The following is a 26,075-nucleotide window of genomic DNA, read 5'->3' on the forward strand; positions in this document are numbered from 1 at the left end:
TAAAGTACTGTTTGAAGACTAGTTTTACCGTTCATTCTCATAGTACAACACATTAAGAATAGAGGTCCTACATGGGGAGCAAGTGCACAGTGACTCCTGTTGTTGATTTAACAATTGACACTCTTGTTTATGGTGTCAGTGATCACCCAAGGCACTTGTCATGAGCTTCCAAGGCTATGGAAGCCTCTTGAGCCCACAAACTCCGACATTATTTAGACAGGGCCATAATCAAAGTAGAAGTTCTCACCTCCTTTCAGAGAAAGATACCTCCTTCTTTGATGGCCCCTTCTTTCCACTGGGATGTCACAGAGATCTTTCATTTAGGTCATTTTTTGCAATAGTATCTTAGCTTTCCATTCCTGAAATGCTCTCATGGGCTTTTTAGCCATATCCATGGTCAGTTTTGAATCTGAGTTTAAGCTCTGTAAGAAATGAGTAGGAACCTTGATCCTGGCTCTAACTCTAGAGTCCTTGCTTACATCAACTGTGTTAGAATATCTTTTTGCTAACATGGAAAATGCTTTGAGTCTAGTTTCAGAAATCTTGCCTACCAAATTGCTGTATTTAAACTGACCTTCTGGGCTATTGAGTTAAGCTCCAAGTGTCTTATGTTAATTGTATTAAGAGATTATACTAGTTTACATTCCCACCAACCGTGCCTTCTCCCCACATCCTGTCCAGTATTCATTGTTTTTGATTTTTGGATGATAACTATTCTAACTGGAGTGAGGCAAAGCCTCACTGTTTTTTTATTTATATTTTCCTGATTGTTAGTTATCCTGAGCATTTTTTCATGTGTCTGCAGGTTATTTGGATTTCATCCTCTTAAAAATGTCTTTTCAAGTCCTTTGCCCATTTCTTTGCTGTATTGTTTGTTTTGTTATTTAACGAAAAAGATAGACATAAAGACAGACACACCCATAGCCTGTCTCTTTCCTTATGATGCCCTGTGCCACCACAGAAACTCAGTAAGGATGCTACCACCAGAGACTGAACCAGTGGAGTCAACCCAGTCCGGAACTGTGAAACCTGTGAAACTCCAGAACCCTGAACCACAACAAAACTTTCAGGTACTTTGTCATAGTCAAAAATTTCCAAATAATACACTTTATAGTGATAAAATTATTCTCCTTCAGGTTTAGAATATTGCATTCAGTTGATTTTATAGTTAGGTCAAAAGGCCCTGTGGAAGTTACTTTTTGTTTACTTTAAGGCAAATGGGAAGGTTTTTACTCAACTTTATAGAAGAATACATCTTTCTCTTATTGATGTTTCTTATAAATGATATGTATTTCTACATGAGTCTGTTTATGTGTTTTCTTCTTATTTTTCAGTGGTTCAGTTCTCTTTGAGCAAATGCAACACTATCAAGAAGAGATTTAATTTACCATAAATATTTTCCACCTACAATATTTGCTCTTATCCATTTTGTAATGGAAAAAGCAAATAGTAAAATTTTTAATGACTGGGGCCAGTGCTGTAGTATAGCAGATAAAGCTGCCACCTACCATGCCAATATCCCATATGGGTGCCAATTGGAGTCCTGGCTACTCCACTTCCTATTGAGCTCTCTGCTATGGCCTGGGGAAGCAGTAGAAGATGACTCAAGTCCTTGGGCCCCTGCACCCACGTGGGAGACCTGGAAGAAACTCCAGGCTCCTGGCTTTGTATCAACCCAGCAACCATTTGGGAAGTGAACCAGCAGATGAAAGTCTCTCTCTCTCTCTCTCTCTCTCTCTCTGCCTTTCAAATAAATAATAAATAACTTAAAATAGAACATGTTAGTGCTTTGGACATATATGAGTATTTTCAGCAGGACTTTTAATACATAAGCATGTTTAGAAATTTAACACTGCTTACAAATTCTGTCTCTAATATATTTTTGAATCAATCTTATGCAATCCTGCAAACACAACTTCTGGAATTATATTTTAGTATATTATTTAAAACTTTTATTCAATGTTGTGTCTCTTCATTTCCTTTCCTGCTTTCTTCTTCCATAGGGGCCAGCGTGGTGGTGTAGCAGGTAAAGCTGCTGCCTGCCGTGCTGGAATCCCATATGGGCGCTTGTTTGAAGCCCGGCCTCTCCACTTTTGATCCAGCTCTCTGCTGTGGCCTGGGAAAGCAGTAAAAGATGGCCCAAGTCCTTGGGCTCCTGCACCCATGTGGGAGACCTGGAAGAAACTCCTAGCTCCTGGCTTCAGATTAGTGCAGCTCTGGCCATTGCAGACATCTGAGGTATGAACCAGTGGATGAAAGACCTCTCTCTGTCTCTGCCTAACTCTGCCTTTCAAATAAATAAATCTTTAAAAATATTTTATTTATTTGAAAAGCAGAGTTATAAAGAGATAGAGCAAGATATAGAGAGATTATCTACCCATTGATTCATTCCCCAAATGGCTACGATGACTGAGGCTGGACTAGGCTGAATCCAGGAGCAAGAAGTTTTTTCCAGTTCTTGCATGTGGGTCCAGGGGCCCAAGCACTTAGGCCATCTTTTCTGAGGCATCTTAGTGAGGAGCTGTAGAGGAAATGAAGCAGCTGAGTCTCCAACCAGTGCCCATATGTGATGTGGTGTCTCAGGCAGCATCTACCAGCTACACCACAATCTTATTCCCTCTCTTCCTTTTTTATCTTCCCTATCACACTCCCCATTACCCGGTCTCCAGTTTTAAGTTTCAATAGCCACCTCTTCCAAGAAGGTTGCCTAAGAGTCACTTAGCCTAGAAAGCCCAATTTCCAAACCCCCTCTTCAGTGATTCCACTAAAGAATTATTAGAAGTCATGACTTTTAGACATTAGAAATCAAGAGGGAGAAATGACAATGACATGGGATATAAACTACTTTTCTGTTTTTTCAGGAGACTTTTGTCTTGGTACAGGATTTTATTTTTCAAGTTTTGAAAAGAAAATTATACCTATAAGCTTTTGAGAATACTCTGAAAATTGATTTGCCTCATTCTGCATACACTTCATGAATTCTCTGGACTCATGTATTCTGTTGACATTTACATCATGGAATTATGCTATTCATTACCAGGTCCCAAAAGTCACAGAATGAGTAACATCAATTCAGCTGTGTTCCCAACAAAACAAGTTTATAAAAGTGACATTTTGGTGCTGGCACTGTGGCATAGCGGGTAAATATGACTCCTGCAGTGCAGGCATCACATATGGGCACTGGTTTGAGCCTCAGATGCTCTATTTCTCTCTCTCTTTTTTTTATTTATTTTTTTGAGAGGCAGAGTGGACAGTGAAAGAGAGAGACAGAGAGAAAGGTCTTCCTTTGCTGTTGGTTCACCCTCCAATGGCCGCCACGGCCAGCACGCTGCAGCCGGTGCACCACGCTGATCCGATGGCAGGAGCCAGGTACTTCTCCTTGTCTCCCATGGGGTGCAGGGCCCAAACACTTGGGCCATCCTCCACTGCACTCCCGGGCCACAGCAGAGAGCTGGCCTGGAAGAGGGGCAACCAGGACAGAATCCGGCGCCCCGACCGGGACTAGAACCCGGTGTGCCAGTGCCGCAAGGTGGAGGATTAGCCCAGTGAGCCGCGGCGCCGGCCCATATACTCTATTTCTGAGCCATTTCCCTGCCAATGTGCCTTGGAAAGCAGCGGAAGATGGCCCAAGTGCTTGGGCCCATGTGGGAGACCCAGAAGCAGCTCTTTGATTCTGACTTTGTATCAGCCCAGCTCCAGCCATTGCAGCCATTTGGGGAGTAAACCAAATGGCTCTTTCTCTGTATCTCTGCCTTTCAAATAAGTAAATAAATCTTTTTAAAAAAATGACTTTTCTCAGAACTCCAAGAGAGACAATGAGCCCTAAGTGGTCAGATTTAAGAGAGGGCAGGCAAGAGCCACAAATTTGTAATAATAGGAAGTAATACTCAATGAGAACACATTGCTGAACTCTGAATCCAAATAATTACTCTGAATTAACAGAAGACAGGGTTCCCCATAATCTATAACCTGTAACCAGATCCCAAAGAAGCTCACCTGGCCACCAGAATTCTCAAGAACTTTCCATTTTAACAGGCCAAATTCAGACCACACCATGAGGCAAGGACTCACCCACTTGTCTTCAGACTAGCTTGATCAAAGTACAGAGTACAGGGAATGAATGTTTTATGTATTAGAGATCAGGATTGCTATTAAGTTAATTGAGCCTTCCTAAAGTCTGAAACATTAAGTAAAATATAGCAATATCATAAATCACAAATTACATGGATTTCTTCTTAATTCAGTATATTTTTCAGGGAACTTCTCTAGAAGCCCATTGCTTTTTCTAAGTACTCAGAAGTAGAGTTTATCAGTGTATAAGGTGATAAGATTAGAACTTTTTTTTTATTTGACAGGTAGAGTTATAGACAGTGAAAGAGAGAGAGAGAGACAGAGAGAAAGGTCTTTCTTCCACTGGTTCACTCCCCAAATGGCCACTACGGCCAGCGCTGTGCCAATCTGAAGCCAGGAGCCAGGTGCTTCTCCTGGTCTCCCATGCGGTTGCAGGGGCCCAAGCTCTTGGGCCATCCTCCAATGCCCTCCAGGGCCACAGCAGAGAGCTGGACTGGAAGATCATCAACCGGGACTAGAACTTGGTGTCCATATGGGATGCCAGTTCTGCAGAATGAGGATTAACCAAGTGAGCCATGGCGCCGGCCCAGGGAGCAACATTTTATAAAAGCCATAATGCATCTACATATGCAATTACTTTTCATAAATTACTTTGTAGGATCATTGTTCATGTGATTATAAAAAACAATATATATATGTGTGTGTGTGTATATATGTATATATATGTGTGTGTGTGTGTGTATATATATATATGTGTGTGTGTATATATATATATATATATATATGGAGAGAGAGAGAGAAATTATTCTGGATAGAAGAGTTAGATTTAAAATGAAATTTACAGATAGCAGTGCTCAAAATTCCAAGATTAGAGCAAGATGCAAGTTTTTCTATGTCTTTAGAAGCTGCCACTCCAGTGCAAACTTACCCTTAATTCTTTGGCATTTCTATCTTCATTCTCTATGAATTTTTCTGAATAGTTTATAAAGGTACCTCTCCACATGGATTGTTCTATGGTTATTTCTAGTTCACACTTGCCCTCATCATTTTCTTATGCTGGGGCCTTATGAACTTCTTTATTTTATTTCATTTATTTTTAAGGAATTTAGCAATACATTTCATTCTTAGGGTTATAGAAAATGCATGATAATCACTACAACACAATTCTTCTGCTAATGTGATATTAATACAAAGAGAACAAATTCTCAATTCTGAGAATAGTAATTCTTCCCTTCCTTCCACTTCTTTCCTTCCTTGCTTCCCTTCTTTCTTTCCTTATTTCTCTTCCCTTCCTTCCTTTTTTATTATTTTCTTTTTTCTTCTCTTTCTTATATTTAAGATAACATCCTTTTAACTTACATTGTAGTGAAAGACCCAATGCTCCACTAAATAAAATGGTCAATATGTAAAAAGTAAGCAGATCATAGATCAGTGGAAATATAGTCAAGGGCTATAAACAATAACCAAATGAAAAAATATTCATTTCTCTTACATACAGTAAATTTTAAGATAATCACAGGTAATTACAACTATAGTAGCATATCATTCATTACCATCGGTTTGACAAAGATATAAAACAAAGTTTGACAAAACTATATTTGCAGGCCGGCGCCACAGCTCACTAGGCTAATCCTCCGCCTGTGGCGCTGGCACTCTGGGTTCTAGTCCCAGTTTGGGCGCTGGTTCTGTTCTGTCCCAGTTGCCCCTCTTCCAGTCCAGCTGTCTGCTGTGGCCCAGAAAGGCAGTGGAGGATAGCCCAAGTGCTTGGGCTCCTGCACCCACATGGGAGACCAGGAGGAAACACCTGGCTCCTGGCTTGGGATCGGCGCAGTGCCAGCCGTAATGGCCATTTGGAGGGTGAACCAACGGAAGGAAGATGTCGCTCCCCCATTCGCGGAGGAACGACACCAGACCCTGCGCTGTTCTCCTGTCTGCTCGGCCCTTCCCGGGTTTGCTGCTGGTCCTTCCCTGGTTGGCTGGCAACCCCTCCACCTCCGTGGAGGGGCGGTTCCCCCTGCCACTTTACCCACTTCCGCGGGGGAGCGGCACACCACCAGCTGGCTCTCTTGGGGGCTGCTCAGATGTTATCCGGATGTTCCTGGTGCATGTTGTCTCTCTCCTCCTTTATAGTCCTCTTCCACCAATCCCAACTCTGCTACCCACACGCCGAGCACGCTGCTCTCCTCCAATCAGGAGCAGCTCCTGCAGTTTATTGGTCGAACTGGAGGCATCTGCGTAGAAGCTGTTTACTCCTCTCCCAGCGCCATATTGTGGGAGAGCAGATGCATAGAATAAGTCTTAATTCCAGTAACTTAGTCTAGTCTGAGTTGCTCCCCACAATTCCCCCTTTCTTTTTATTCTTTGGCGTTGATACGCGCCTGTCTTCGGTGCCCCGCGGCGCACACTCTGCTCTGCTTGCTAGAGTTGCCCACAGGTGCTTATAATCCCTACCAATCAGGCAAACCGAATCCGGGTCCTCTCTTCGCCATGTTGTGAGGAGGATTTTAGGCACTGATGCGTGCCTGTGTTCGGTGACCTGCGGCTCATACTCTGCTAGAGCTGCCTGCTGGTGCTTATCGCCTAATCAGGCAGACTGAATCCAAGCTCTCTCATTGCCATGTTGTGGGGAGGCCTTATTTTTCTCTATTTCTCTATCTCCGGGCATTCCTATATCTCTTATTTTACTTCTATCTGCCAGCATTCCTGTTTCTCTCATTTTACTTCTATACTTCTGTTTCTCTTATCCCCGCGGCTTCCCAGCGCCCGCCCCGAGGCGGCTTCTCAGCGCCTCACCCCGCGGCGGCTTCCCTGCTCTGTGCGGCTTCAGCCCATGCTTCTCTCATCTGCGCAGCTTCCCGGCTTTGCACGTGCTCCGTGGTCTCCGCGCCCTTCGCACCCGCACCACGGCCTCAGCACCAGCCCCGCGCTCTCCTATCTACTCGCACCCCGTGCGCTCTCTCCGCTTGTGCCCAGCGTGCTTTCTCTGCGCTCGGCGGCTTCCGCGAATCACGGCCTAGCTCACGTTTCCGCTACAGGTCTTCAGTCTAAGTTCCCCGGGCTAACCTGACGAATTCCAACCTAGCTTACGTCTCTGCTTTTCAGTTTGGCTTCCCGTCTTTTGCTCCCCAGGCTTCTTCCCGCTTCTTCCCTAGTCTCTCTCCGATATTTTCCCGTTTACTCATCTCCCAGCGCCATATTGTGGGAGAGCAGATGCATAGAATAAGTCTTAATTCCAGTAACTTAGTCTAGTCCAAGTTGCTCCCCACAGGAAGACCTTTCTCTTTGTCTCTCTCTCACTAACTCTGCCTGTCAAAAAAAAAAAAAGAAAAAAAAAAAAAGAAAGAAAAGAAAACTCTATTTGCAACAGTACTGATACACACAGGCATTTCTTTGTCTTTTGCTATTTTTTTTCTTTTTTTAGTTTTAGCTCCCACATGTAAAGGGGAATATGTGGTGGTTGTCTTTCTGTGTTTGGTTTATTTCAGTCAACATTATGTATTCCAGTTGCATCCATTTTGATACAAATGGTAGAAATTCATTCTTTCTGTAGCTGGATAATATTCCATTGTGTGTGTGTGTGTGTGTGTGTGTGTGTGTGACTTGTTTCATCAGTATTTTATAATTTTCATTGTATAAATCTTTCACTTACTTGTTTAAGTTTACTCTTAAATATATATTTTTTGCGGCTATTGTGAATGAAATTTCTTTCTTGATTTCTCTTTTGGTGAGTTAATCATTATCATATTAAAAAGTTCCTGTTTTATATGTTTGTTTTGTAATCTGCAACTTTACTGAATTGGTTTATCAATCCTAACAGCATTTTGTGAGGTGTTTAGGTCTTTGCATGTGCTTCATTATGTCATCTGCAACCATGGATAATTTTATTTCTTCCTTTCCAATTTTGATACCATTTATTTCTTTCTGCTCTATATAATTGCTCTTGCTAATACTTCTAGCACTATATTGAATAAGAATGGTGGAGTTTTGCTTATTTTTCTCTGTATCAGGGCAAATGCTTTTGACCCGTCTAGTATATTGGCTGTTGGTTTGTCATATATAGCCTTTCTAATTTTGAAGTATATACCTTCTATATCTAATTTGAGAAGGGGTTTAATCATGAAGGGGTATTGAATCTTTTTTAGTGTATTATTAGGTGTATATAAGCTTCTACAATACATAAAAAAAACTAATATATGGTGATAGAAGTCAGAAAATGATTGCTTCTGAAATGGAAGAAAACAAAATGGATTTATTTGATAAAAATATTCTATATTTTCAGAGTTTTAGCAGAAGTGTGGGTAAATTTTTCTCATGAGTTTTCTTTTTTGTTTTTAAATTAATATCTTAAGGTATACAACTTTCATGTATTTCATATATACAGGTATAGGAACATAGTCATATTTCCCACTCTGTGGTTCCTCCCACACTCCCACATTTCCTCCTCCCTCTCCTATTCCCACATTTAATTTTTACAAAGTCTATTTTCCATTTACTTTATACTCATGATATTAACCCCACACAAAGTAAAGAGCTCCACAGATAAAATGAAGAAAAACACGCTATACCTTAAAAGTTGAGACAAGAGCTATAAATAATCATCAAATCTCAAAATGTCAATTTTACTGCAATACATTATGTTTTAGGTGTTCTATTAGTTACCTCAGATCAAGGAAATCATATGGTATCTGTCTTTTTGGGACCAGCTTATTGCAGTAAGTACAATGGTTTTCAGTTGCATCCATTGTGTTGCAAAAGACAATGTTTCATTTTTTATAACTTAGTAGTAGTGTATATTTGCCATTATTTGTTTATTCAGTCATCAGTTGATGGACATTTGGATTGATTCCATATCTGAGCTATAGCGAATTGAACTGGCGATGAGCATGGGGGTACATATAACTATTTCATATGCTGATTTCCTTTTGTTTGTGTAAACTCCCAGGATTGGGATTAGTGGGCTATATAGTAGATATATTTTCAGGTTTCTGAGATATATCTATACTGTATATATATATATATATATATATATACACACTCACAAAGGCTGCACCAGTTTAGTTTCCACCAACAGTAGATTAGGGTAGATTTTTCCACACATCCTCACTGGCATTTGTTGTAGATTTCTGTATACAGCCATTCTAACTGAGGTGAGATGAAACCTCATTGTGGTTTTGATTTGCATTTCCCTGACAGCTAGTGATCCTGAACATTTTTTCATGTGTCTCTTGGCTATTTGGATTTCCTCTTTTGAAAAATGCCTATTCAAGTCCTATGCCCATTTCTTAACTGTATTACTTATTCTGATGTTGATGAATTTCATGAGCTCTTATAGATTTTGAATATTAATCCTTTATCAATTGCATACTTTGCAAATATTTTCTCCCATTCTGTCGATTGCCTCTTCATTTTGCTGAGTGTTTCTTTTGCAGAGCAGAAGTTTCTCAACTTGATGTGACCTCATTTCTCAATTGCCTGTGCTTCTCGGGTATTTTTCAAGTAGTCTTTGCCAGTGCCAATATCTTGTACAGTTTTCCGGTAATTTGATGGTATCAGATCATAAATTTAGGCCCTTTTTATATTTTGAGTGGATTTTTTGTATAAGGTGTAAGATAGGGGTCTTGTTTCATACTTCTGCACACAGAGATTCAGTTTTTCCAGCACCATTTGTTGAACTAACAGATTGTCTTTGTTCCAGGGATTGATTTTTAGCTCATTTATTGAAGATAAGTTTGTTGTAGATGTGTGGATTACTTTCTGGAGTTTCTATTCTGTTCCATTGACAGCACCAGGCTGTTTTGATTATAACTGCCCCATAGTATGTCTTGAAATCTGACATTTTCATGCCTTTGGTTTTGTTTTCATTGTTTAAGATTGCTTTAGCTATTTGAGACCTCTTGTGTTTCCTTATAAATTTTAGCATTGTTTTTTCTAGATTTGAGAAGAATGTCATAGGTATTTTGATTGGGATCACATTAAATCTATAAATTGCTTTTGATAGTATGTACATTTTGATGATATTAATTATTCCAATGCATGGACGTGAAAGATTTTTCCACTTTTTGTGTATATTTTTCTTTCTTTCTTTAATGTTTTGTAATTTTCATCATAGAGATCTTTGATTTCCTTGGTTAAATTTATTCTAAGGTATGCAATTTTTATAGCTCTTGTGAATGGGATTTATCTTAGAACTCCTTTCTCAGCTGCAACATTGTCTGTGTATACAAAGCATATTGATTTTGGTATGTTAATTTTATATCCTGCCACTTTACAAAACTTTTTTTTGAGTTCTAATAATCTTAATGGAGTCTTTAGTTCCTTTTATCTAGAATCATGACATCTGCAAATAGGGATAGTTTGACTTCCTCCTTTCCAATTTATATTGCTTTGATTTCTTTTTCTTGCCTAATAGCTCTGACTAAAATTTCCAGGACTATATTGAATATCAAGGGTGAGAGTGCGAATATTTGTCTGGTTCCAATCTTAGTGGGAATGTTTCTAGAATTTCCCCATTAAAAAGGTGTTGGCTGTGGGTTTGTCATAAATTGCTGTGAATGTGTTGAGAAATGTTCCTTCGCTACCCAATTTGCTTAAGATTTGCATCATGAAAGCATGTTGCATTTTATCAAATACTTTCTCTACATATGTTGAGATAATCATATGGAATCTGTTCTTCAGTTTGTTAATGTGATATATTTATTGATTTGCAAATGTTCAATCATCACTGTATACCAGGGATAGATTCCACATGGTCTGGTTGAATGATCTTTTTAATATTATGTTGGATTTGCTTAGCTAGTATTATGTTAATGATTTTTGCATCTATGTTAATCAAAGATATTGGTCTATAGTTCTCTTTCTCTGTTGTTTCCTTTTCTGGTTTAGGAATTAGGATGATGCCAGCTTCATAGAAGGAGTTTGAGAGGATCCCCTTCCTTTTTGTTCTTTTAAGTAGCTTGAGAAGAATTGGAATTAGTTCTTCTTTAAATGTCTGGTTTCAGCAGTGAAGCCATCTGGTCCTGGGCTTTTCTTTGTTGCAAAGGTCTTTCTTACTGAATCAGTCTTCATCTTATTTATTGGTCTGTTTAGGTTTTCTATGCCTTCATGACTCAATTTTGGTAGATTGTGTCCAAGGATCTATCCATTTCTTCTAGAATTTCCAATGTGTTGGCATATATCTCTTAGTAGTAATTCCTAGTGATTCTTTTTATTTCTGTGGTACCTGTTGTCACATTTCCTTTTTCATCTCTGATTTTATTGATTTTGTTCTTCTCTTTTTTTGGTTAGTTGGGAAACTGGTATATCAATTTTGTTTATTTTTTCAAAAAAAAAGCTCCTCATTTCACTGATCTTTTATATTTTCAATATTTTTTTCTCTAATTTTAATTATTTTTTCTTCCTACCACTTTTGAGTTTGGTTTGTTGTTTTTTTCCCTAGGTCCTTGAGATGCATTTATTTGATGTCTTTCCTATTTCTTGATGTAGGCACAAATTGCTATAAATTTTCCTCTTAACACTGCTTTTGCTATGTCCCATAAGATTTGGTATGTTGTATTGTTGTCTTCATTCATTTCCAGAAGTTTTTTTGACTTCTCTTTTGATTTCTTCTAAGAGGCACTGTCCATTCAGGAACATGTTGTTCATTCTTCAAGTTTATGTGCTCTAGAGATTCCTGAGTTGTTAAATTGTTAAATTCCAGCTTCATTTCATTGTGGTCAGAAAAGATACACAGTAAGACTTTCATGTTTTTGAATTTACTGAGACTTGCTTTATGGACTAGCATATGGTCTATCCTAAAGAAATTTCTATATACTTATTTTTTTAAAGATTTATTTATTTGAAAGTCAGAGTTACACAGAGAGAAGGAGAGGCAGAGAGAGAGAGAGTGAGAGAGAGAGAGAGAGAGGGAGAGAGAGAGAGAGAGGAGTTCCACTTACTTGCTGGTTTACTCTCCAATTGACGGCAATGGCCGGAGCTGAACCGATCCAAAGCCAGGAGCCAGGAGCTTCTTCCAGATCTCCCATGGGTGTAGGGGCCCAAGGACCTGGGCCATCTTCCACTGTTTTCCCAGGCCATAGCAGAGAGCTGGATCGGAAGTGGAGAGGCCAGGACTCGAACTGGCGCCCATATGGGATCTTGGCACTGCAGACAGCAGATTTACCCACTATGCTACAGCACTGGCCCCATTTTTTTTTTTTGACAGGCAGAGTGGACAGTGAGAGAGAGACAGAGAGAAAGGTCTTCCTTTGCCGTTGGTTCACCCTCCAATGGCCGCCGCGGCCGGCGCGCTGCGGCCGGCGCACCGCGCTGATCCGATGGCAGGAGCCAGGAGCCAGGTGCTTCTCCTGGTCTCCCATGGGGTGCAGGGCCCAAGCACCTGGGCCATCCTCCACTGCACTCCCTGGCCACAGCAGAGAGCTGGCCTGGAAGAGGGGGGCCCCATATTTTTAAAAGGAAAATGATACACTGTATTCCAATACGTATCCATTTCATTTAAAAGATTAGGGCATGGGCCCTGCATTGTAGTGTATCAAGTTAAGTTGCTACCTGTAACTGAGAAATCCTCTATGAGCACTGATTCATGTCCCAGCTGTTATACATTCCATCCTGCAAATGTGCAGTGAAGCAGATAATGGTCCAAGGACTTGGGCTCCTGCCGTCCATGTGGGAGACCCAGAAGAAGCTCCTGACTCTATGTCAAGGATGACTAGCTCCTGCTTCTTTATTGAAGCTGACTCACAATGGATTCAGAGACAACATAAAACTCCAGCAGCCCACAAATAACTTTAATAGCCCTAATAGCTGTATGGAAGGTAGATAGAATTATTTGATTTATGTGGAAAAATAATATAAGAAAAAAATAGATTGTTTTTTAAAAGTAGGGCATTATTCTCAGCTTTCTCGTAGGCAGAAGTTGCACAAATATGTCTACTTCTTCAGCAAACATTTTAAATATATATATATATACTTATATATATATATATACATATATATGTATATATTTGAGAAGTAGAGAGAGAGAATAAAAAACAGAACTTCCAACCACTGGTTCACTCCTCATATGCCTATAACAGCCCAGCCTTCCAAAAATATCAATGTAGATATCCCACATGAATGTGATTCACATACAGTGCATTCCAGTTACTTCACTCTTGCCTAGATGATCTACATTAGCAGGAAGCTAAGTCAGGAGCCAGATCTGGATATGAAACCCAGGTATTGCAATGCGGGATGTGGTGATTAAATCATTAGGCTAAGCATCCTCATCAACATGGCAGTTTAATCACATTCATTTGTCATTTTTTAATTTATTGAATCATCTATGTCAAATGTATTATCATATGAAATTATGGATATTCATTTTACACTATACTTAACGCTAAATTTGTTTTTGTTGCCCAAATGCTTCCTATAGAACCCCTGGAAGTTCTTTCAGTAGGTTCATGTACCATTTTCAAGTACCTACATCATTGCAATTTGATTTATATGGCATGGATTGTTGATTGTAAATGTATACTGTTTTCAGAACTGGTAATCAATAGCCACTTGTAAAAAGACTTTACCTACTAAAGGGCTTTGCTTATGTATACATCCTTTGTATTTTAAAACTTAAAATCACCACTTAGATGTGGTCTTCAGTAGTTCATTGAAAATGCATATTACAGGGGCCAGTGCTGTGGCACAGTGGGTTAACACCCTGGCCTGAAGCACCAGCATCCCATATGGCCAGAGGTTTGGGACCCAGCTGCTCCACTTCTGATCCAGCTCTCTGCTATGGCCTGGGAAAGCAGTGGAAGATGGTCCAAGTCCTTGGGTCCCTGTGCCCACACTGGGGACCCAGTGGTAGCTCCTGGCTCCTGGCTTCAGATTGGCACAGCTCCAGCCATTTCAGCTGATTGGAGAGTGAACCATCAGATGGAGGACCTCTCTCTCTCCCTCTCTCTCTCTGCCTCTCCTCCCTCTGTATAACTCTGACTTTCAAATGAATAAATGAATCTTTTAAAAAAAGAAAATGCATATTACAGAAAATCTGCATATCAAGACATTTTTGTACCAAAATGAACTTATGTTTCAATTTCATTTTTACAGGCTTTTTGAAATACCCTCATATGTTCTAAATTATGTGGGTCAGTCCAATTCTCTCCGCAGTAACTCAGTAAAGCTATTTCATTTATTTGTTAAATAATTATATTATTTTATCTGCATTGCCCTTTGAATCTCCCAAATTACTAAATACTTTTTAAAATCTCCTTACATTTGGCTGATCAACATAACCACTAAATATCATAGGGAATAGATACACTGACATGACACACTATTATCTATTTATTTCATCTAATTAATGTTTCTCTCTCCAAAACTCAGTTACTACTAATATTATCTTTTTTGGTAATTTCACTTTTTCCAAACTTACGTTTTGGGGATAAGTACTCTTAGGGTGTAAGGTAGCTGTTATATGTTGCTAATATATTTTGATATCTCCCTTTCAGTATTTTTCCTCTATTTAAGAGACGTATTTGTCTGTAATTTTCTTTCTTGTAATTTCTGTGTCTGTTTATGGTTTCAGAGTAATCAGGCTCATATATTGCATTGGGAAGTGGTCTCTTCTAATCTGTTATTATTTTTTTCTTTAAAAAGGAGTTACTGAAGTTCTGTTATTAATTCATTTTAGGTTTAATTTACCAGTGAAATCACCTAAACCTGGGAGGGAATTGAGTCCTCACAACAGTTCTATGAGCTCATAAAATGATTTCTTCTTGTCATGAACCATCACCAAAGACCTTAGATATGGCCATTTATCCAAGAAGCTGTGAGTAGCGTGTGCTTTGTTTTGAGCCACCAAAATCACTGTGAACTTGTTGGATAGTAATAGATAAGTAGTACACTGGCAACAAATGTAATTTGGTGTTTTGATGGGACCCTGGAACAAAAAAAATTATTATTATTGAAAAATCTGGTAAAATAAAAACAAAGTCTGTTCTTTGGTTAGCAGTTTTGTTATCAATATCTGTTTCTCATGTCTCATATGTAGTGTATGGTTAGATAATAGATGAACATTACAGGAATCTGAAGTATATATGAAACTCCTTGTATTATCTTTGTAACTTTCTGTAAATCAAAATTGCTTCAAAAGTAATGTGTTTAAAATAATCATAGTACAAAAAAAAAAACAACTCCTACAGATATAAACACAAAAGCTGGGCTCAAATGCTAAGAGGACATCTTTGAGAAAAAAGGCAAAGCAACTTTCCTTGGATATCCAAACCTGTGTGCACCTGCTTAAAGAAAACACCACCAAATTCCTAGGACCTTTCTCCTCTTTATTCTTCCACAAACATTCCATATTACCCAGTGTCAAGATTGAGTTTCAAAAACTACTTCTTATAAGATAGGTGCCTGCACATCAAATGTCTCAGAAAGTCCTATTTCCAAAACCTCTGGCAATGTTATCTGCAAGATTCCATTAAAAATTTTTTAGAAGGAATTCATTCTGAACATTAGAAATCTGTAGTAAGAAATTTCAGTAATAGGGAACATAAAAAATAATTCAGTATCCAGTAGATGGTTTCTTTACTTCAGGGTGTCCTTTCTGATGTTTTAGAAAGGACAACTGTACCTCAAAACTTTTAAGGTCACCCTGTTTAAATTATGTTGCCTCATTCTGCAAACCCCCTGATAAATTTTTTGCACTCATATATTCTGTTTATATTTATATCTTGAAATTATATTATCCATTACTAGGGCCAAGAGAGTCATAAAATAGGCATCATCAGGTCACCTGTGTTCCCAAAAGTCATCTTTACAAACCTGATAATTTAGATCATTGCCTGCTTATACAGACCAGGACAAAAACCTTTAACAGCATATTTTTTTGAAGATGAAGGCAAGAGAGTGATTCTGAACATATAATATTCAAGTAGAATAATCCTGGTATTAAAAAATAGCAAACAATGTACAACATATTCCAAGCCTCACACAGTAATGCAAGAGAGGGACACAGAGTGGGTGATAGCTGCATATCTGCTAGACAAACAGGGAATCCCCATGGCAGGAGGACTACCTACTCGTCCCCCCATACAGCTCCCTGTTGACAGTCCATACAATTCTGCATTGTGTCCAGGAATCATGCTGAAAGTAATTATAAACCCTGTTCCTGCATGCAGCACTTTCATAGACATTCAAGCAGTCAATGTTCTCATTGTTATGGTCAATGTTCATGTGATTTTTTTTCATCCCACATTTATGTCTTTAGTGGAAAAAAATGAATTCCTATAGCCAAGAGTTCTAGTGTGAGATTGTCAGCTGACTTGGACCACATATATTAACATTTTTTGAGAATTTTAAAATATTGTATTTTACAAACACTTGTTTCATTTTTCTTATTTTTCCCAAAGAAACATTTTATTTAATGAATATACTTTCATATGTACAACGTTAGGAATATAGTTATTCTTCCCACTCTCCAACCCACACTCCTACCTCTACTTCCTACCCCTCTCCCCCTTCTCCTCACACTCCCCTTCCCAGTCCCATTCCACACTGAGATTCATTTTCAATTAATTTTGTATACAGAAGACCAACTCTATATTAAGTAGATTTCAACAGTTTGCGTGCACAGACACACACACACACACACACAAACTGAGAACTAGTTTTATAGTTAATTCTCATAATACAACTCATTGAGGACAGAGGTCCTGCATAGGAAGTAAGTGCACAGTGACTCTTGTTGTTAATTTAACAATTAACACTCTTATGTATGATGTCAGTGACCACCCAAGGCTCTTGATATGAGCTGCTAAGGCTGTGGAAGCCTTTTGAATCCACAAACCCTGTCAGTATTTAGACTAGGCAATAAGCAAAGTGGAAGTTCTCTCCAACCTTAAGAGAATAGTACACCCTTCTTTGGTGGCCACTTCTCTCCACTGGGGTCTCAGTCACAGAGATCCTTCATGTAGAACATTTTTGCCACAGTGTCTTGGCTTTCCATGCCTGAAATGCTCTCATAGGCTCTTCAGCCAGACCAGAATGCCTTAAGGTCTGATTCTGAGGTCAAATTGCTGTTTAAAGTGATTGTCATTCTAGTCTGCTGTGTGTACTTCTTCCCATGTTGGAACATTCTCTCTTTTTTAATTCTATCTATTATTATTACCAGACACTTGATCCTATTTATATGATCATTTTAACACTTAATACTCTCTATACGTTCACTTAAACACTTAATGTGACCACTTTAACACTTAAGATGGCATTCATACCACACAGCTTAATGGGATTTGGGGTCCCATGGCAAGTTTATAAATTGTACCCTTAGAAGTAAGTCTGTAGGAATATATGAAAAACTATACAGCTTTACAGTTAGAAATTCCTCCTCCCTCTCTTATCCCCAATATTTTTTTATTTTTTAACTTTTATTTAATAAATATAAATTTCCAAAGTACAGTTTATGGATTACAATGGCTTCCTCCCCCCCATAATTTCCCTCCCCCCTGCAACCCTCCCCTCTTCTGCTCCCTCTCCCATTCCATTCACATCAAGATTCATTTTCAATTATCTTTATATACAGAAGATCAATTTAGCATATATTAAGTAAAGATTTCAACAGTTTACACCCACACAGAAACACAAAATATAAAATACTGTTTGTTTACTAGTTATAGCATTAATTCACAATGTACAACACATTAAGGACAGAGATCCTACATGAGGAGTAAGTGCACAGTGACTCCTGTTGTTGACTTAACAAATTGACACTCTTGTTTATGGCGTCAGTAATCTCCCTAGGCTCTTGCATTGAGTTGCTAAGGCTATGGAAGCATTTTGAGTTCGCTGATTCCGGTCTTATTTAGACAAGGTCATAGTCAAAGTGGAAGTTCTTTCCTCCCTTCAGAGAAAGATACCTCCTTCTTTGATGGCCTGTTCTTTCCAGTATTCTCCGCAATATTATTTTTAATGCGATCCATCCTCAACTGACTTTGTATGCATATGATTAACTCTATGTTAAGTAAAGAGTTCAACAAATATTATGAAGAAGAAAAAAAAAACTGTTCCTCAATAGTCAAGACAAGGGCTGCTCAAGTCATCCCTTCTTAAAGTGTGAATTTCACTTCTACAGATTTCATTTTAGGTACTCTGTTCTCACAGATCAGAGAGAGCATATAGTATTTCTACCTTTGGGGCTGGCTTATTTCACTGTTGTGAAGGCTCTCCACTGCATTTTTTATCTGCTCCATTGAATTCTTCATTTAATTTTGATTTCTCTTAAAGATCTCAATTTTATGGGAGAAATTTTCTTTCATGTCATGTACAGATTACAGTAGTTCATGCATATGCTTCTGATTATTTCTATGTAATTATGATCCATTTTTTGAATGTCATTTCTGGCATTTCTTCAAACTCATCATCTTCATAATCTAGCAATGAAGTGTTTTGTTTTTTTGTGGGCATCTTGTTATCTTCCTTATTCATGTTTCTTAAATTTGTGTGTTTGTTTTTCAGCATTTTTGGATACACTCATTGATTTTTTTTTTTTTTTTGCTACGGTGGCTTTTGTCTTTGCACTAATACTCTGTAGAATAGTGGAGTGTCTGCATTCAGTGAATATCTAGAGGCTAGTAGTTGGTGTGGCCAGGGAGCTCTGTTCAGTTCTCCAGGGTGAAGGGCATGTCTAAAGTGATACAACCAGGTTTGGCATGGTAAATCTCCTCCTTTTTTGTCAGAGGGGAGGTTTAATCTACTAAGTTGTGCTCCTCTCCTCAAAAGGAGACCAGTGCCTGAGCGCAAGCCCCAGTAGGTATATTTGTCCACTCTGCCACAAGGACCACACAGAGGATCTGTGCAGTCCTCAGTGTAAGCTCAGATTCCCCAGCAATGTCCCTTACCGGGTTATCATGGAGTCCTGATCATGTGGAGTCTCCCACAATGACTGCCCAAAGTCCCAGCCACACCATTTGCCCTCCCACTCAGTCTCGGTTTTTTCAGAATCCCAGCACACAAGCCTCCCACAACATGAACACCAAGCACCCTGTTATTTCTCCCTGCCGGAGCTAGGAATCTACTTGGCTGGTTGCTGGGCGCAGAATGAGCTGCACAGCTCTTATATATGTCCAAACATGCACATGCTTTATCATCTTGTTATAGGATGCTGTTGCAGGGTCATGGGGAGAGAGAAATGTGCCCCTCCTTTTATTCTCCTTTAGTTTAGCCCGTACAGCATTCCCCACAAGGTTCCAAGCCGGGTTCTGTCTAGGCTCTTCTGCCAGCTTTATGGCCAGTAGCTTGGGCTGCTGCAATCTGGTTTCATGTCACTCTCCAATGTTGGTGTGGAAGCTTTCTGCTGCTGGGGTCCTGAGTTGTGGGCTTCCACACCCTCCACATAGGTCTACTGTGTCCCTCTAATTTGCATAGTTTCCTACCATTTTCTACCTAACTCTTTTCTCAGACTGCACTCTCTCCAGTTTTTTAAATTTTCTTCTCCTAGATTAGAACAGTAAGCTCCTCCCCACTCTTCCACCTTGGAAGCCTTACACATTTGTAACTTCTAACATTGAGCTAGGAGATACTTAGATGTTTTTTGTTTGGGCATTTGTAATTCAAGAAACCTTCTCCCCTAGCTAAGTTCATACTTCACTCCATGAAAAGGGAAAGCCTCATTTCAATCCTGTATTCAAGATCAGGCAGCCCCATTTGTTCAGCATCTGTTGATGGTGAACATTCTTACTTGTAGAGACATAAAGTGGCCCAGAACATTCCATGCAAGAGGGAGTGCATTTGCACTCCTAATAAATCCACAATGACTTGATGACAGAGCCCCACTCTGCCAATCTAACCCAAACTAATCACATTCTAAAGGCCTCATCTCATCACAATTTGGTTAAATTCCTAGCCTCTAAATACTATTACTATAGGACTTTGGAGAAAAAACATTTAACAGATGGATCTTTGGGGAATATCAAAACTAATACCCAAACAAATATACCTGTGTGCTTTCCTCATATCACAAACACTCAATGAAATACATGAAATGAGAAGATTTTTATCAAAGCCTAAGCCACAACCTGTGTAACATTACATCCACTATCTTTACAGTATTGTGTTCCAAATGTCAAGAGGAGAGGATTAGAAAATGAAGTTGTATGAACAACATGTGAGGATCATTAGTCACCACATTAAGGTATACCTGCCATATTATGTCAACTGTATTCTGCAGTTCGTCATTCTTCACTTATTTTTCATGACTTTGACCATTATGTAAACTATCAGCCAGGCATTTGGTAGACTATCCCAGAACAGTCTGGTTTCTTTTAATAGAGCTAGGGGTATACATTAAGTTAAATGTGTTGATATAAGAATAAACTAAGGAAAAATGAATAATACATAGTTTAGAAATACAAACTGAAAGATAATATATTTTTTGACAGGCAGACTGGACAGTGAGAGAGAGAGACAGGGAGAAAAATCGTCCTTTTCCACTGGTTCACCCCACAATGGCTGCTGTGGCCAGTGCGCTGCAGCCAGCGCACCGCGCTGATCTGAAGGCAGGAGCCAGGTGTTTCTCCTGGTCTCCCATGGGGTGCAGGGCCCAAGCACTTGGGCCATCCTCCACTGCACTCCCGGGCCACAGCAGAGAGCTGGCCTGGAAGAGGGGCAACCGGGACAGAATCCGGCGCCCCGACCGGGACTAGAACCTGGTGTGCCGGCGCCACAGGCAGAGAATTAGCCAAGTGAGCCGCAGTGCTGGCCCAAAGATTTATTTTTATTTATTTTAAAGAGTTATAGAGAGAAGTGAAGTCTTCCATCTGCTGGTTCACTACTCAAATGGCCACAATGGCCAGAGCTGAGCCAATCTGAAGCCAGAAACCAGAAGCTTATTCCAAGTCTCCCATTTACGTACAGGGGCCCAAGGGACTTGAGCCATCCTCAGCTGCTTTCCCAGGCATATTAGCAGGGAGCTGGATTGGAAGTGGAGCAGCAGGGACTCAACATGGCACCCATATGGTGTGCCAGTGCTGCAGGCTGGGGCATTAACCTACTGCAGCATAGCACTGACCCCAATTCTTTGGAATTTAGACTTAGAATTTCCACTTAACAGCATAGGCATTTGCTGCAAAGCTTAAGATGCCATTTAGGATGCCCACATCCTATATAAGAGTGACTGGATTTGAGTCCTGGATATGCTTAAGATTCCAACTTGCTGCTAATACAGCCTTGGAGCAAGCAGGTTATGGCCCAAGTAGTTGGCTCTCTGCCAGACATATAGGATAATTGGGTTGAGTTCCTGCCTCCTAAGCACTGAAGAGTAAACCAACATATAGGAACATTCTTTCCCTCTCCCTCTCCCTCTAAAATAATTATTGTAAATATAAAATCTCGATGGAGCTGTTTTGGTACAGCTGCCATTGGAATGTCCTCTCTTCATCCCATATCAGAGTGCCTGGGATCCAGGCTCGCCTCAGCTTCCTTTTCAGCTTCCTTAGTTCTAATGTGCACTCTTGGAGAAAGCAGATTTTCTATCAAGTATTTGGTTCCTTACCATCTATGTTTGAGATTGAGATTGCTTCTGGATTCAACCTGGCTCAGACCTGCTGTTGAGGGAAATTGGAAAGTGAACTAGTGGATGGAAAATCGTTATTTCTCTCTCCCCCCATATATATATATATATATATACATACATATATATACATATACATATACATATATATACACATATACATATACACACACACACATGTGTGTGTGTGTGTGTTGTTTGTGTGTACTTTAAAATAAAATAAAGTATGTTAAATGTTACTAGCACTAACATAAAAGCCTTCAACACATAGGCCTTTAGGGAACATTTAACACTAAAGCTAATATCTAAGCCATAGCAGAGCCTTATCACCTGGATGACTTTCAAAGATTTTCTGATTATCTGGGGTATCTTCACTTTCATGATGTACGTTGCATCACAAATCATTTTACCTACATTTGGAGGTTTTGTTGTCATTTTTTTATATTTATATCTTATATGTAGTATATGTATTTATATATCTTATGTTTATTTATGTTTTATCATATATATATATATATATTCTTTTTAACCTAAGACCATAAAGATATATTTCTAGGTTCTCTTGTGATAAATTTTGAGTGAATTATCTATATAGTGTGAGTAAGGACTCCAGCTTGCAGATGGTGTCCAATTGTTCCAGGAATGTTTGTTGAAAAAATATTTTCATATTGAATTAACTTGGTAGACTTTGAAATCATTTGACCTAAATGTGTTAGTTTTTAACTACTCCAATGGTTTGTGTGCCTATTGTAATACTAGCACCATTGATAGTAACTTTTACCCTTTGGTAGTAAAGTTTTTTTAAGATTGATTTATTTGACAGGCAGAATTACAGAAAGAGATGGAGACTAGACAGAGAGAGACAGACAGATGACAGACAGACAGTATTTCCCATCCACTGCTTCATTCCCCAAATGGCTGCAATGGCTGGGGCTGGGTCAGGCTGAAAGCCAGAAGCCAGTAACTTCTGGGTCTCCCACGTGGGTACAAGGGTCATCTTCTGCCGCTTTCCTAGGCCATTAGCAGGGAGCTGGATCTGACCTGGGGTAGCTGGGACATGAAACAGCGCCTGTATAGGATGCTGTCGTCACAGGTGGCAGCGTTAGCCACTATACCACATTGTTGGTCCCTTAAAGTAAGTTTTGAAATCATGAAGTGCCGGCACCGCGGCTCAATAGGCTAATCCTCCGCCTGCGGCGCCAGCATACTGGGTTCTAGTCCCAATCGGGGAGCCGGATTCTGTCCCGGTTGCCCCTCTTCCAGGCCAGCTCTCTGCTGTGGCCCGGGAGTGCAGTGGAGGATGGCCCAAGTGCTTGGGCCCTGCACCCCATGGGAGACCAGGAGAAGCACCTGGCTCCTACCTTCGGATCAGCGCGGTGCACCGGCTGTGGTGCACCGAACACACCGGCCATTGGAGGGTGAACCAACAGCAAAGGAAGAGCTTTCTCTCTGTCTCTCTCTCTCTCACTGTCCACTCTGCCTGTCAAAAGAAAAAAAAAAGAAAGAAAGAAACGGAATCATGAAGTAAGTTTAGAACACCAACTTAGTTATTTTCCAAGACTCCTGCATTTACATGTGAATGTTACAATCCATTTGCCAATTTAGGCAAAAAATGTAGCATATTTTACCTATTTGGAACCTATTTTATCTTGATAATATTGTGTTTTCTGGTTACTGTAAAGGAAATATATTCCCATTTGTTTAACATGCCAATTTTATTCAAAATGTTTCTAGTTTCAATGTACCTATCTTATTAAATTTTTACCAATTATTTTCCTTTTTGATCTTATTTTACATGGAATTGTTTCCTGAATCTTGTTTTTAGATTTTTAGTAGATAATGTGTAGAAATGAAGTTGGTAGTTGTTTGCACATTTACCTTGGGTACTGCAAATTTTCTGAATTTGTTTTTTATTTCTAATTGTATTTTGGTGTAGTCCTTAGTATTTTCATAAAAATTGTGATGCTACTTGCAAAGAGTGATAGTCTGATTTTATTCTCTGATCTACATAACTCATATTTCTGTCCTAATTACCCTGACTACCACCTTCAGTATAGTGTCATCTAGAAATGGCAAGATTGTACATATTTGTGTATTTTCCACCTTTTTAAAGAAAAAAAATAAAGATATATTTGTTTGCTTAAAAGGCAGAGCAACAGAGAGGAAGAGACAGAGATAGATATCATCTGTCTCCTGGTTTATTCCCCAAATGGCTACAACATCCAGGTCTGGGTCAAGTAGAAGCCAGGAGCCACTTACTCCATTCTGGTCTCCCATATGGGTGGCAGGTCCCTGAGCACTTAGGTCTTATCCACTGCCTTCCCAAGTGCATTAGCAGGGACCTGGACAGGAAGCAGAGCACCTGAAAGTCAGTTGGGCACTCCAATAGGGGATGCTGGTATCACAGGCCATGGCATCACAATATGAGACCCTGTATATTTTCTAACTTTGAATTAGAGAGCAATTCTTTATGACATTTGATATGATGTCAGTACTTTATGGATGCCCAATTCAGGGGAAGAAAATTCCCTTTTGTGCCTAATATGTTGCATTTATTTTTTCTGGTGAATGTTTTTGACTAGTCTTATGGTTATTCTGTCTCTTTGGAGATGATCAAGTGATTTTTGTCTTTTAATGTATTCATACAGTGCATTTTACTCATTGCATAGGTTTTTCATAATATACATTTTTTCATGAATGTTTTAAGTTGCCTAATTATCCACCACTTAAAAATTTAGGTGTACAATTATTGTTACATAAGTAATCTATAGGGTGCATTTGATAGAAAGAATAAAGTGAAAATGTATGTTATGTTTTGAGTCATGGGAAAATTATGAGAATAGTAAGAGAGAATATGAGAATATATACCAGAACATATACCAGACCTAGACCAGTGAGCATGTTTGAATCAAACTTGCACTTCTAAGGTAAATACCCCAGGTCAAAGTGTATGATTCTCTTTAACATGTTGCTGGCTTATTTTCATATAATTTTTTTGAAAACATGTTTCTATAATTTTCCTTTATTGTAATGCTTTTGTCTGTTTGTGGTTTTAGGGGAAACTGGCCTCTTAGAATGCACTGGAAAATGCTCTCTTTTTTATTATTTATTTTCTTTGGTTCTGTTTTGTTCTGCCTGGAGGAAGATTTTGTGAAGGATTGTTATTCATTAAAGATTTAGAATGATTTTTGCCTGAAGACATTTCTATTTTGGCAGGGAACTGATTCCTAATTCAGCTGATCTTGGAAGAGCTTCCATTGAATGCTTTACTGTGGCATTCATCCGCACTGTCTTCCTAACCTAGAGATAGTGTGAGTAATGTTGGGGGAGAGGAGGGGTGTGGAGGGCAGGGGTTAAACCAGTAGGATGTAAATCACTTTGTTATACAGCAATAAATAAGTAATACAAGTGGCAATAAATATATTGTGGCACCCTGAATTCCATCTTGGGGAACAGAAAAATGGTATCAGAAGGAAATATGGTCAGGTTTGAAGAAAGTCTGTACTTCTCTGTGTACTTGTGGACCTTTGTCAAAGTTGTCAAGATTCACAAATGTCCTATATTTATAAAAGACATTGACATTACTGAAAGCCAAAATCTCTGTACCATTTTTGGAGAATATAAGTAGATATGAAATTATTTAAAAATAATATCACTTTAAAAATATTATTTTAGCATAAAGGAAGTTCTCAAACAGGACATATGCAAAATCCTTTGTTTTGCGTGATAGGCTTTCAGGCAGAGAACAGCAAAGTACCATCCCTCATGTATATATTTTTTCCAAACACAGATTCACTTGATTTATGACGACTCCCTTAAGCTCTGAGAATCTGCTCCATTTTCTACTTTCCCAGTAAACTCCCCATTAACTAGTTGCCTGGTTGTGTGTCAGTAGCTACTTTTTCAAAATAAGTGTCTGTTGTGCTTTGTGTGTTTCCCCCAAAGGTTCATGTAGTGGAATGCGTCCTCTATGGTTATTTTGAGAAAAGGTAGAACCTTTAAGAGATCAGGCAGAGTAGAAAGTAATTAGGTCATTGGGCCATCACCCTCTAAAGGAATTAATGCATTTCTCCAGGGACCCTAGTAAGTTCTCTGGAGAGTGGTATTCCTATGAAAAGGGAAAACTTAGCCTCTGTGTTTCTCTGGTTTCCTGTCTTGCATGTTGATCTCTCCAAAATAAACTTAACTGCCTTCTGCAATGCTGTGATATAATTGTAAGACCCTCACCATTGATGAAAGACAAGATTCCACCCAATCTTGGACTTTTAGTCTCTAAAATTCTGAGCTAAATAAACCTCATTTCTTATAGCAACAAAAATAGACTAAGACTATCCTTGTCCCTCACCTATCCTTAAAATCCCATAATTCAAATCTAGTTGAACAATGTGTCTGTAGGATCCCACCAAAGAACTTCTTGAGCAGTGTGAAATTCTGAGCATAAGAAAACATCATTTGG

General features: G+C 39.2%; 1 long non-coding RNA gene across 1 annotated transcript in view; it reads left to right on the forward strand.

Annotated features, from left to right (window-relative positions):
• Window positions 1–14,736: 14,736 nt before the first annotated feature.
• The window catches only part of LOC108178325 (uncharacterized), a 33,862-nt gene continuing 22,523 nt past the window's right edge, over window positions 14,737–26,075 (forward strand). Inside the window, exons 1-2 of the long non-coding RNA XR_016217277.1 lie at window positions 14,737–14,878; window positions 20,158–20,242. This is a non-coding gene — a long non-coding RNA (uncharacterized LOC108178325). The remainder of the gene's footprint in view (window positions 14,879–20,157; window positions 20,243–26,075) is intronic.

Source organism: Oryctolagus cuniculus, chromosome 12 (genome assembly GCF_051225735.1).
Source record: "Oryctolagus cuniculus isolate XC-2025 breed Fujian yellow rabbit chromosome 12, ASM5122573v1, whole genome shotgun sequence".
NCBI classification, from domain to species: domain Eukaryota; kingdom Metazoa; phylum Chordata; class Mammalia; order Lagomorpha; family Leporidae; genus Oryctolagus; species Oryctolagus cuniculus.